The sequence below is a fragment of the Anoplophora glabripennis genome, unplaced genomic scaffold (genome assembly GCF_000390285.2).
Source record: "Anoplophora glabripennis isolate ALB-LARVAE unplaced genomic scaffold, Agla_2.0 scaffold62, whole genome shotgun sequence".
Taxonomy (NCBI): Eukaryota; Metazoa; Arthropoda; class Insecta; order Coleoptera; family Cerambycidae; genus Anoplophora; species Anoplophora glabripennis.
In genome coordinates, this window is record NW_019416420.1 from 649,599 (window position 1) to 662,159 (window position 12,561).

The following is a 12,561-nucleotide window of genomic DNA, read 5'->3' on the forward strand; positions in this document are numbered from 1 at the left end:
GCAGAATTAACAGACATGCATTTCATGTATGGTCGTGCTAATGGGAACGCCACCGAAGCGCGACGTCTTTATGTTGACGCTTATCCAAATCGCCAGATTCCTTCACAACGCATGTTTGGAAGAATTCACCAAAGATTGCGTGATACCGGTTCCTTGAGCAAACAGTGCCATTTATCCGGAAGACCAAGGTCGGTATCCACTCCTAGAGCAGAAGAAGAAATTCTAGCACTGGTAGAGCAGAATCCAGGTACGAGTGTGCGGAGAATATCAGCCGAGGTAGGAATTAGTGGTCCTCTTGTTTGGAGAATCCTTCACGAGCAACTGCTTTATCCATACCATGTGCAACGAGTACAGGCCTTAAATCCAATAAATGATCATCAAGCACGTTTGGTTTTTTGCCGCTGGTTTCTACGTCATGATGCTGAAGACCCTCGTTTTCTTGCAAACATTCTTTTTACTGATGAGGCCGGGTTCACAAGAAATGGAGTGTTTAATTTTCACAATACGCATATTTGGGCCGACGAAAATCCTCATGCTCTAATAGAATCTGGACATCAGGCACGTTTTTCATTAAACATTTGGATGGGTATTGTAGGTGACAGGTTTCTAGGTCCTGTTGTTTTACCAAACCGATTAACAGGCGCTGCTTACCTCAACTTTCTGCAGAACACACTGTATGAGTTTTTGGAAGACATTCCTTTGAATCAGAGGCAACAAATGTGGTTCCAGCATGATGGTGCTCCAGCTCATTTTTCCATGGCCGTTAGAGAGCATTTACACCAAACTTTTCCACATAGATGGGTAGGAAGGGCCGGACCTGTTTTATGGCCTCCAAGATCGCCTGATCTGAACCCTCTAGATTTCTTTGTTTGGGGATATTTGAAGACATTAGTGTATGGTACTCCTGTAAATAGCCTGGAAGAGCTGCAGCTACGGATTAATCAAAAGTGTCAAGAAATCCAAACCAAGGAGGGTGTTTTCGAAAGAGTTCGAATATCGTTGAGACGAAGATGTCGTGCCTGCTTGGAAATGGACGGAGGGCACTTTGAACATCTTCTGTAACTTTGTTTTTTGTTTGTTAAAAGCTTCCTTTGTCGGTTTATTCCTAATAAAATAAAATGTTTGAAAAACGAATAGTGGTCCATACCTCCGCAACCGTTACTTTGCGGACCCATGTTTATTAAGACTCTTCTGCTTATTTTGGTTCATACTATTACCTCCTGAAATATTTTACACTCTTTTTTTAACACCCTGTATAATATATAAAATAATATAAAATATATCATATATAAAAATAATATATAAATAATATACAGGCTCGGAAAGTCCCCATGGTACATCGGCCGTTACTTGAGAGCGATAAAGTAAGTCATAGAAATCCGTGCGATAGAAGGATGGTTACATTGAAGACGTTTCATAATGAATAGTCACTCCCACTTCTAACCCGAAACGGGCGGTAACTATTCAGATTATGAAACGTTTTTACTATAGCCATCCTTGTCTATCGCACGGATTTCGTTACTTTACTTTGTCGCTCTCATGTAAAGGCAGATGGACCATGTGGATTTTCCAGCCCTGTATAAAGTTTTGTTACATATTATTTCTTGTTTTTTTTAAACTTTTATTTGCAAAAATCAAAGGTGCGAGAAATACCAAATTTTAATGAAAAAGTTCGGACAGAAGCAGAAGAATGGAATTACACTATAAAAAAAATATGTTGAGTACATATTACCTATATTTCAGTAGTACTTAAAATAAAACTACCGGGAACTACCCAATTATAATTGATTTTTTTTAACTACTTTGTATAAGTTTTACCGAAGTCAGTTGAACATGTATAAAAACGTCTAGCAATAAAATTTAATGAGTTTTATAGGCGTCCCTAAAAAAGATTTCTGCTAAAGGTAAAAAATTACAATAATTTATATATAATGTGTAGGAAATTTCTATTAAGTATATGTTCATTTGACCAACAACATATTTTAATTTTAAAAAAAGTTTATTTCGGGCAAAAGCAGAAGAATGCACTTTCACTATAAAAAATAATGTTGACTACATTTGAGTAAAAATAATATTGAGTATAGTAACTATGCACTAGTTCCATTCCGTCTTTTACTGTTGCACGACGGTAACCATGACCACCGCTGTAAACGCTTTACAGATGTAGAGGCGAGCTACGAAGAGCTCAGGTATTCACAATTTTGCAAATGAATTTTGCAAGTCGAGTTACATTGTCTGAACATTAAAAATTTAATGTGTTTCATAAGTCTAATATATTTAATTATCTAGATAACACTAACTAAATTTTAAATTAAACGTTTTCACTATGAATGTTACTACTTACTGGGGAGGGGCGCCCCAGGGCCTCCCCACACCAGCCGCCACTGGGTACGGCCTAGTGGAAAGTCGAAGCTTCAGATGCAGATAAAGTTTAGTGTCTAGAGACACGAACAACAGCTATGGGATTTAAAACACATACATTATGTGCACAGCCATAGCCACTATGTGGGCATAGCTATTGTTCCTATCTCCATCTAAATCTGAAGCCGCGATTTTCTGCTATGACTGTACCCTTACACAGTTTAGCCCAAAATATACAGAAAAATCTTAATGGACAGCTTCCTAGGATTATTCCTTTTTGTTGCATTTGTACAATCATGTTTTCGCTTATCTTCTTTACCAGAGAAGAGCTACGTCTTTATGTTGATGTTCATCCCAATCGCCACATCCCATCATTTCATATTTTTGAGACTGCACCAAAAATTGCCTTTATTTGGGAAACAGACTCATGTAACAAAAGCTGAGACGCGTAGTAATTTATTTGTTAGTTCTCGGAACGGATGGGCCAAAAAGTAAAATATTTCAGTCAACACTAATTATCGAAAGTTAAGGGCTCTCAAGTAGGTTTAGCGTCGTCCTTGGAGAAATTTAGCAATATTTTTTAACAAGTCCACTTAGACTGTCGGGGCCATGTGTTGAGCAGGTATAAAGAGAAAAATCGATATTTAAAATAACGCGCGAAATGCATTCCAAAGGACGTAGGAATTCCAAGAATAAGTTGTTAAAATGTTGTGAGGAAAAGAAAGTAATAGATCAAATAGCTGGTTTTTAGGCGGATTTTCCAAGCTATTAAGAATATATTAATTGAGATTGACTAATCCGTACCGTATTGCTACACGGAGTCACTAGAAGAAGATTAGGGTTACTTGTAAGTCCAGTCAATTAGGTAATTATTAATGTTGTATAGTTATACCAAAGCGTCCCGATATTCAGGTTCTCGCCAATAAGATAAGAACAGAAACTTCTGGACCCAAGAAATTGGCGTGTCGAAGCGAGGTGTCGAATTCAGGAGAAAAACAGGCAGTTTTTCCTTAGGTTCCACATTGAGCAATCCACTTAGTTTTAGAGTCTCGGGTTAATTTAATAATGGACGGACCTGTATCAAGGCATGCAGGATCGACCGATTGAAACTCCCTTCTTTAGGGATATACGAAAAATTTAGTGTAAGCTATGCTTATGAATAATTTCGTGGAGCTGCAGCAACGAGTAGATTAAGAATGCCAACGAATCCCAGTCATTGTTTGGGTTTCCAAAAAACTTCGAAGGTTCTTGTAGCAGAGATGTGGTGGCTGTAGTGAAACAGAGACAAGGCGCTTTGAACATCTCATTTAACTTTTTGCTTTTTTTGTTTATGCTGTAGATACTAGAAATTTTTGTTGCCTGCTGCGGTCATAAATATTCAAACTCGAGGAATTTCTTTGGACATCTTCATTCAAGTAAAATTGAATGGCTGAATCGTAAACCGTCTTAGGGTCAAGTTACAAGACACATGTTTTCGTGACGTCGCTAAATCAATTATAACCCCACCTTAAGTGTTGCTATGATTGGAAATGATCTTCCAGCCATAAATTAAGAAATTGTGCCTGAAGTTTATTTAGCACCGATTTCTTCCAAAATCAACCGAAATAGAATCCGCATATTAAGTATTGTAAATTGTGATGTCGCAATTAAAATTTTGTTTGCCGATTGTAAAATCAGAATGAGCTAATGATTTTCCCTTTTGTGATCATCTGACATCTCTAAAATTCGTTGTAGTGGCGAAAATACCTATAAACATTTGAACCAAAGATTTAATTAAAAAACCAACACATATTCAATAGACAATTTAAAACTAATACTTAAGTGGATTCACTTCCGAAAATTCTATCATTATTATGTCAATCAGAACCCGTCGTTCTTGGTGATTTTGATTTTAGTATGTGGCTGGGCATCAGTTTAGTTGTTAAGGTAGGTTACTAATTAGTCAACATAAGTAGTAATAATTTTCTATCATCAATTACATAGACAAGCGTGACCTATTCGTTAGAAACATTATCATAAATGATAACTGCTATACACAGCATACAAGTTAATACAAACCAGGGAAACAATTTAAAAAAATTTAAAAAGCAATGAAGGAGAATAAGTAATTAATCAACTTTGAAATAAATATATAAATGACAGGTATTTTGATCAAAAAATGAATACTTACAAGTCTAGATAAAATAGCGAGAATATAAATGTGATAAAAATTTAAACCGTGACCACATGTTCATGTTCCGACGGACAGAGATCGTGAAAGTTTATAAATTATTTTACTATCAGAGGCAACCCATAAAATAATTAAAAAGGGAGCACACCTATCTACCTAAAATCTCAAATCTAATATTAGCACTTTAAAGACTAGACGGAATAATAATAAGCATGTTGCGGGCAAATGTAAACATCCCCACCCCCTCAACAAAGATGGCGCCCCCTATAAAACACATGTTTTTAAACAGTTACCTATTACTTTTTTAAATTAAGGTGGGAATCCAATTAATTGAACAGTTTTAAAAATTGCGATTTAATTGCGGGAAGTCTCGTATAAAGTATTTTGTTCAGTATACAATTTTTAAACATTTGTATTATTTTTTTTTACCTTTTCGTTGTGGTTTAGCCTGCTTCCTCCGTCCCCGAGGCCCACCTGAAGGCGATGACGACATTTTAATAATATTTTGCTTCTTTTAACGTCTCCCATTAAGCACAATGCAAAGTCAGTTCACTGGCACACTGTCATAGGTCAAGTAGGTATAAACAAAAATGCAACTCGTTAAATGACACTGTCCGGCACCATTTTATATATTAATTTTCCCAAAACAAAATACGCGTAACATTAAGAGAGTCCCGCGAAACACATACACACCCCCTGCTAAAGCCAGACTCGAGAAATATACCTCGGTAGCCTGCAGCAATAAACATGATTGCTTGTTCGCCATTGGCCGCGTAGTACTTGATCTCATTGGTGCACCTTTACAGGTTACTCCTACCTGCACGATATGCACACCTTATCACCCACGCTGCCGGGCAGGTAAAAATACAAGGTCACTAATTGCCAAACAACAATGTGACGATCAGCTGATCGGTACGGACATTTTACAAACTATTGGCGTGGCGCAGCCCTAGCCCCTCTAGTCAGGCCATGTGGCGTGGATCGTGGAAGGTCAAAGCGGGAACCGGCAACTTGATTTTGAAGAGGGGAACTGGGTTCGGACGCAATCCGCTTGGCGCCGCTGCTTGTCTGTTGCAGTGGCCGGTAACTTAGGCAGCTTGTTATGCACGCTAGGCTATCCACAATACATTTCGTTATGCTATCTGCCGTCTACATTTGATGTATCCACGGCGGTCACCGCCATTCATCTGTGATGTTACATTGCTTAGTAGAGCTAAAACGAGAAGAACGTGTCTAAAGAAAGAATTCTTACCTTTTTACATAATGTTTCTGTCTTAAAAATTACGTCGCATTTCAAACAACGCGGCCATCATTATTCACCAGTTGCCTACAAAACTGTGAATACAGAAAAAATATTTAATGCCAGTATGCTCTTATATTAAGAAAAAAAAGGTCCTTTCAACTTCTTGGTAAATGTAGTGCTGTAATGAAGGGCCAGGATTCTTTTCAGTGGAGGCCAAAACAAAAATATATAATTTATTTCTGGGGATAGGTATGACAAAAAAAGCACATGCTTAAAATTATCATGTTTCCCAACTTTAATAAATTAACATTATTTTATCATAAAGGACCCCGCACATTTTATATGGAAAACGGTCTTCCGGTGAAATTTGCTAAAAATTTGGGAAATTGTTCGTTTTGTACCCCTGTTCAAAAGTGTCAATGGGGTCGAAGCTCAAAATGCCCGTCTTTAGGCTCTACGGCAATTTTTAGTGGCCAAAAACGGCAAAAATTCATTCAGCGTGTCTTCTCTTTCGCTTTATTTACATTCTTTCTCTAGAAATCCGCTTCAGTTATCAACTGCGAACTCTTGGAAAATCTTTGGCAGCTCTTTGGCAACTCTTGGAAACACTTTGAAAAAATGCATGAGAGTTCCGAGTTGATTGAAGGTTATTAAAACTACAAAATAATATTGAGACGGTGTGTATTAAATCTTGTATAATTGTGCATTCAAAAACCCTCTCACACAAATACATATACACACATATAATTAGACATGGACATATTCCTACATAAAATACTCACACGCATACAATTTAATGAAAACTTAAGAGACTGTACAAGCATTAAACATATTTAAAAAAATGAATTTTTGCCGTTTTTGGCCACTAAAAATTGCCGTAGAGCCTAAAGATGGGCATTTTGAGCTTCGACCCCATTGACACTTTTGACCAGGGGTACAAAACGAACAATTTCCCAAATTTTTAGCAAATTTCACCGGAAGACCGTTTTCCATATAAAATGTGCGGGGTCCTTTGGCAAATTTATAATTTTTTATTTACCTATCAGTTATTACATATTTTTAAAGAAATATTTTTTATTTTTTAAATCTAGTTAGAATTTTTTAAATAATTAATTTTTACCGGCGCAACAAATTTTTTAGTGTATTTTTTTCTTTCATTAAATGAACCAGGGGGCAAGCGCCCCAGTCTGCCCCAACGTACGCCTTTGGCTGTAATCGATAAAGAATTTCGAAGACATGACCGATTATATTTAAAGTATCATCCCAAAAATTCATATTATATGAGTAAGTGTTTTATTTCTATTTCATGGGGAAAAAACAGGTAAGGCAATCGTTTGTGTTTATTCAAAGACTAAAAACATGCCTATAAAGTTCACATTAGTTTTATAGCTATGACCTGTCAAATTTCATATTTATTTTGTTCCAAAATATTAAACAAGTTATACGAACAAATTCGATACGCAAATTTTCATTTCAAAAATTTAAATACTTTTAATTTTCCTTTTATGACGAAAATTTATTACATATTCAGGTATTTCGTCATATATTTTTTAATATTTTCTAGTTCAAGTAGGTAAATAATAATAATAGTAATAATAAAAGTAATGTCAAAATAAGTCGTGATGCAAAACTTGTATTAAATCTGTAGTTTTGCCAAAATAAAGTAAAGTATTGATCAAAATATTAGGTTATTTGATTTAAAATGTTTTACCCAACATTTGTATATAATGATACTATAATTTCTTTGGTTTTAAAGGAATACTATGGCCTATAAGTCACTAGTGAGTTATGACTTATAACCCACTAGTGAGTTATAGAAATCATATGACACTCGCATCTTTTGTAATATTTAAAAATACATTAATTTCATTAAATTACTTCTTCTGACATTGACAACTTGAAATTTTAAGTTACTTTTATTTATTATTAAAACGAAATTCTATGAAACTGTGGGATAAAGTTTTGTATGGCACTCGTGTGTTATGTCACTTCAGCGTGACATACGGGGTAGGAAAGTCCCCATGGTTCATCAGCCGTTACGTGAGAGCGATAAAGTAAGTCATAGAAATCCGTGCGATAGAGAAAGATGGCTATAATGAAGGCGTCTAATAGTCACCGAACATTTCGCCCTTCCACAAATAAGAAGTGGATCTTATTTGTGGAAGGGCGAAATGGGCGGTGACTATTAGACGTTTTCATTATAGCCATCTTTCTCTATCGCACGGATTTCTATGACTTACTTTATCGCTCTCACGTAACGGCCGATGAACCATAGGGACTTTCCGACCCTGTATATACCGTAACACACTAGTAGTACTAGTACCATACATAACTATAGACGAGGCAAGTTAGACAATAAATCAGAAAATTCTTTCTGATCAACCGATCGAGTTGCGGTTTTCGGCATTGTCTTCGGAAAAATATCAAGAAAAAAGTCTATCTATTAATTACAGTTTGGGACTGGATCGAAACTGCATTGCGGGTGCATAAAGTGCATCTTGGAGTGCATCATTTTTTTCGAATTTTCTAAAAATGGTAAAAATTTACTAGAAATTTGTGTGCACGGGTTTTCGGGGTCGGAGATTCCGAATCTGATCCTGAAAAATATGCCCGATGGCACTACCCCCCCCCCCAAGGGGGCAATGGGGGCTTTCTGGAAATCATAGAATAGCTGAGCAATTGCCTTCTAAATTTCCACTCGGGGGTTTTTGGGGTCGGGGATTTCGATTCAGACACTGAAAAGTATGTCCGGGCCCCCCCAGGGATGCCGGGGGGCTTCTGGAAAACATCGAATAGCTAAGTGATTGCCTTCTAAATTTCCACTCGGGGGTTTTTGGGGTTGTGGATTCCAATTCTGACACTGAAAAGTATGCCTGACGCCCGTGGGGTGGGCTTTCTGGAAAACATCGAAAGGCAAATCAGATTTTGGCAATAAAACTGCTCCACCTGCTTACCAACCATGATCTTGTAGGCTCATCTTTACATTGTAGCACACGTAAATTTACAGAGATTAGACAAGAAGGGTAACAAAAACTAACAGGAAATTAATGAGTCGAAAAGAATCCCCTTTATTCTGAGAACCAATTTTCTTTTTATTTGCAAGACAATTAGTGAGACAACTACTATCATATGTTTATCTAACACTTTCACTATCAATCACAATTTTCATCATCAGTACTGTCATCACTGTCTCCATCACTATCATCTATTACATTTTCGTCTATTTCTGGATTGGAACAGTTGGTTCCAAAACAATTTGTACATGCAATTGTGCATGTAATTCCATGCTCTCTGCACCCACAAGATCTGCATTGTCGGTAATCGGATTTTGTCGCCTAATTGAAAATCCATGATCCATGAAATATTCGGTTTTAAGGAATATTTCTTTGTTTAACGAAATGTGTCTCTTGGGAACGGATTGTCCAGGATTTCTCCAATTCAACGACAATTTTTCTCAGTGATAGACAAGCTAAGATTAATGGATATTTTCCAGTGTCGGATTCGACCCGACCCCGAAAACCCCCGAGTAGAAATTTAGAAGGCAATTACTCAGCTATTCGATGTTTTACAGAAGGCCGCCCCTTGGGGCCCCAGGGGCGTCGGGCATACTTTTTAGTGTCAGAATCGAAATCCCCGACCCCAAAAACCCTGGAGTGGGGATTTAGAAGGCTATTACTCAGCTATTCGATGTTTTATCCCTTTTATCTGACCCTGAATTCAGATTCGGAATCTCCGACTCCGAAAACCCGTGCACACAAATTTCTACAACTTTTAGTCAATTTTTACCATTTTTAGATAATTCGGAAAAATTGATGCACTCCAAGATGCAGTTTATGCACCCGTAATGCAGTTTCGATCCAGCCCCAAAGTATAATAGATAGACTTTTTTCCTGATATTTTTCCGAAGACAATGCCGAAAACCGCAACTTGATCGGTTCATTAGAAAAAAATCTCCGTATTCTGGGTGATTTTGGTCTAACTTGCCTGGACTACTATTATTTCTTTAATGTGAGTGATTTATAATCAACTTACCTACTTAAATAGTAATTAATTACATAAATATTGTATTGAATACTACTCATGAATACATAATATTCGAATAATAACCAGCTCTGGCCTACAAACTAAATGCTCTTTCAGCTCCAAATAAGATTACTTCATTTTTTGAGTCTGTATACGCCACTGCTTTTAATATATTACATTAAATTATCACATTTTCAGCTCAATAAGTAGGTAGGTACTAGTAAATTACCATCAAGTACACATACCTATTATTTATTATATTTTCCATAAGAAGTGGATCTTATTTGTTGAAGGGCGAAACGGGCGGTGACTATGATACGCCTTCATTATAGCCATCCTTCTCTATCGCATGGATTTCTATGTCTTACTTTATCGCTCTCACGTAACTTGTGATAGACCATCGGCACTTTCCTACACTGTATATTATATCATATCATTTATGTCTACCTGATCATGCCATGACAGTTTCGTTGGTTGTTTAAGAGGTTAAGTTTTCGTTTGTAGTAGTACGTATTTTCGTGGTGTTATATATATTTTTCTTAAGGATAATGGACTCTTATAGAAAACGATATAGGAAGTGCGTTGTGTCCGGTTGTAACGATTTGTACAGTAAAAGACATACTTACTTTTCCAAAAAACGATATAGCTCTGTTTAGAAAGTGGATAGATCAGGCACAGCTTAATATTACTAATATATAAACTAATATATTTTTTATATTAATTTTCTTTTTTTTTGTTACCACAAATCTTATAAATAGTGAAATCTTGCAATATACATGACGATTACATTTTGTACTTAACAAAATTGATGAATAAACTGGTATTCTTGCATATTATACATTACTATTTTTTTGGTGTTAAAAGATGATCAATAATTTTACCAAAAGATTCATGAAGTTTGAAATTCTGTAACTATTGAAATGTTCATAACTTTTAGGCCCAGATTTTAATTGTTGGTTATCGCTAACTAGCAGTTAACCACGGCTTTATTTTCTTCTATTGAAATTAAGAAATAACAATTTCCTCCAAAATTGAAGGTTAACTTAATCAAAAATGTATTTGTAAATTAGCTTTTAATTGTATATTACTATCGCGAAATCTTCATTTTAAAGTGTTCGTCAAGTATGTGTGATTGAAAAACCGGGCCTTATTAAAGTTATGCAACATATAGGATTATATTAGTTATGGTAATTTAAAATTTCTCTTTTATTTTAGTTCTGCATTTTTCATTGTTAGTTTTGTATATTTATGGTTTTTCTAATCTCATGGATAACTACGTAAATATTTCTTAAAATTAATTTTATCGCCGAAATATATTGTCTTCTATGACGCTGAGCCGACTAATGAAAAGTTAGGTACATATCCGTTGGGTGGCGCTGTACGATAAATAAATTCTCCAACAAAACTTCAACTACTGCAGTTTCCATTATATTTTAAGTGTTATGTGAGCAGAACTGACATTTACCGCCATTTGCAAAAATTATAGCATCTTCCAATAGGGTGATGACTTTTGCGCCACCTCTAGTACAATCTCCGTCCAATTCTGAACCAATTCTCTTATAGCTGTTTTACATTGACAATTTATTGACCAATTAATTCATGAAGTCACTTCATCAAGAAATTGGACAAATGTAATGCACCAAATCTGCTGTCAAATAACTTCATGAATTTATTCATCAGTTCTTGACGAATTAGAGCATGTTCTAATTTTCGTCAATTTCTTCGTGAAAGATTTCCACCCTCAGATCAGTAATGTGGTTATGTTATTGGAATATGTAAATAATTGTGTGGCGTCGTACTAGTTTTGCATTGTTTTTACTGATTTGTTACTTACAAACACTAATATTTATATAATATGTGTCAAAACGGTACCGCTGTTGTATCACTACAATTATGAGTGGAAATGTGACATTTTTAAAAATTATTTGCTTCTTTGATTCGTTGGTAGAACTGATTCATGCGCCAAAAAACTTGATAAAGTCTGTAGCAGTGTAAAACCACATTGTTTACCAATAAATTCGTGAATTAATTCATGAAAAACTTCGTCAATATATTCATCAATAAATTGCCAATGTAAAACAGCTATTATCTGTTATAATGAAGCTTAAATTTCAAATAAAAAAATGTCTAATTCTTTGTTAGCCGGCCTAAAATAGTCTGTTCTAAACGGTTTACGTGACGCCAATACTGTAGTTTTTCGGGTTGTTATGCCAATGGCCCATGTACCGGCCTGGTCGCATCCAGTTACAAAATTTCAGTGCACTTCGTTAGCTTTAACTAAAAATCTTTGATCTGCTCCTGTTGTTCTCGGCCTAGGCTTGTGGAAGGCGCGTCCATTATCGAAGCCCTTAGACCCTTAATGTCGATTGTGGTTTTTGTTGCTGGTTCTGAGTCGCTGCGATACCACTGAAAATGCCGACAGTGAAGAACGGGGAAACATTGAAACATTTAGAACATTTGGACCATTATTATCTGAGAAGCAAATCGGTTCGTACTCATAGATAAGAGAGATAACTATTCGTACTCGTCGCAGTCATTCTCGAGCGAGCGGCCGAACTGAGCGGACGTGTTTATTGTGAAGTGAAGTGCATTGCAACGAGCAAGATCTACCTGCCTTTATTAAGGCTACCTGGAAAGAATCCCTTTCTTTCCTCTTAACCACCGACCTAATCCCCGGCTTAAGCATAGAGGCCGTCGGCATCTTTGTTACAGGTACCTGTGCCGGGGTTATGCCCAGGTAAGTTTTTACTTTATTTATCAGTTA